We start from the raw sequence: 2162 nt of genomic DNA, 5'->3' as shown, positions 1-2162 counted from the left end.
AAGTAAAAATGTCAATGAAATTGACATATGAGAATGATGGACAAATATATTAGAAACTAAATTACTCATGGTATTGTCTCTCTTGACTTTGTCAGGTCAAAAAAATATTACAGATCTGCTTATCAAATGGTTGATGCATCAAGAACAAGTATTTAAGTCGTCAAGGGGAATGAGACTATAGCCCATAAATTAGTTGAAACAATGGACACCCATCTCCACATGAATGGCGATCCCATGGAATGGAGTTCAATGGGTAACAATGAAGTTTTTGTTGACTAAAGTACACCAAATTATTTGAGTAAATTTTATGTCTCATTCCTATGACGAGGTGTCCTATAAATTGTGACAATAATAAGGTTGAGGTATGTGATTATTATGCATTATTTTATAAAATACCTCTTAATAAACCCAATGACAATTATTGTAGGGGTAAGAGTCACAAACCACCCTTTGAGGGTTTACCTAGTGAGTGTGATGGTGGGGCCGCCATTGTGAGACATGGGCAAGTCTCTAAGTGACACTCATGAAACAAGATACATGCACAAGGCCGTAACGTGCACCCACTAATTAGAACCTATAATGAACATCGATATTGTATGTGTTATTTACTAAAACCTGGTCACATAGGATGTAGTTCAAGACAATCAAGTCTCTGCATTTTCTCGGGTGAAAGTTTATAAGCACTATGTGTAAGGGTTAGACCCGGAAGGTTCCTTACACTGAATTACAATATTTTGTTTTAAAAGATAATATATTTTGTTTTATTTTATTTTTTTAAATTATGTAGGGGGTTGTTAGAAATATTTTAATATAATTTAAAAAAATAAATAATTAAAATAAAAAACTTACTGTTACTGAAGTTTTTATAGACCTTTAATTTATGGGTTAATGGTTTTTATGGCTAACGATTATATTCTTATTACTATTTACTCCTTTGTCTCCTTTTGCTACCTATAAATACCACCTAGGTGCATGGGAAGAAAACAACAACAACAAAGACAACAAACACTAGAGTCTTTTTTAGAAGTGTTATTCTTTTCTTCTCTATATTATTTTTAAGACAGTGGTGTTCATAAGGTTCGGAGATCCTTCGCTGCACTCGATCGATCTGACGGGTTGTTGTATCTTGGGAGAGAAACACATATGATTGTGTATTTGTTTAGCCTTGTGCAGCAAATACGTTTTCTCTATAAGGATAACGCTATGCGTGCCTCAACCCAGGATATTTCTCCTCCTTTCCTTGTTTATTTTTTATTTATTATTGTTATTATTGTTGATCTCTGATTAATATTCAATGTTTTATATATATTATTATTAGTATTATTATTGATTTAATAATTATTATTATATTATTTTATATTTATATTATTATTAATATTATCTGAGTAATATTTTTCTAACATTTTGTATGTCATAAAACATAAAAGCAAAAGAAAAAATGGTGTGCTTGATGCTTTTTCTAGAATACTTGTGTTGATTTGTACTCTCGAAACAAAATTATTTGGTCTGGACTTTTTGAAGGAATTCTATCCATAAGATTCTGAATTTGCTGACATTTTTGTTGCTTACATAAATATTAGCACAAGTGAATATTTTAGACACAATAGATATTTGTTTAAAGAAAAAAAAATGCTTAAATATTCTCTTCAGAATCTTTTAGTAAGAGATGTTTTACAATAACATCTCCGATCTAATGATTTTATAAATATTTGTTATTCCTACCACGTTTAATAGTTCTTCATCACTTAGAAGTTGAGGCCTAAGGCGGTTTAAATACATTTTCCTCCTTCAACCATCTGAAACACCTTTTAAAAACAAAAATGTGGTGGAGCACATGCTTCAAAATGAACAATACTTTTGATTTATGATGATTGACATCAATTTTATCACCAAAATTGGGATAAGAACATTTGTGTCCACCAGAACATTGGCCTTAGATCTCAACTCTTAAATGATGTGAGACTATTGAACATGGTAGAAACACTTATCTAAATTTTTATTTTACTTTTGGTCTCAACTTGTAACGTTATTTTCAAACTTTTCTCTTATACCAGTATTCAATTTTTTTTTTATTTTCTTACATTTCAAATCTTTTATAATTAAAATATAATTTAGTTAAATATTTAATATCTTTTTATTTAAAGTTATCTCAAACTTTTAAT

Source organism: Vigna unguiculata, chromosome 7 (genome assembly GCF_037176805.1).
Source record: "Vigna unguiculata cultivar grain cowpea cultivar isolate G323 ecotype 2 chromosome 7, ASM3717680v1, whole genome shotgun sequence".
NCBI classification, from domain to species: Eukaryota; Viridiplantae; Streptophyta; class Magnoliopsida; order Fabales; family Fabaceae; genus Vigna; species Vigna unguiculata.
The sequence above is the reverse complement of the archived record's forward strand: the minus strand, read 5'-3'. Positions refer to the sequence as shown.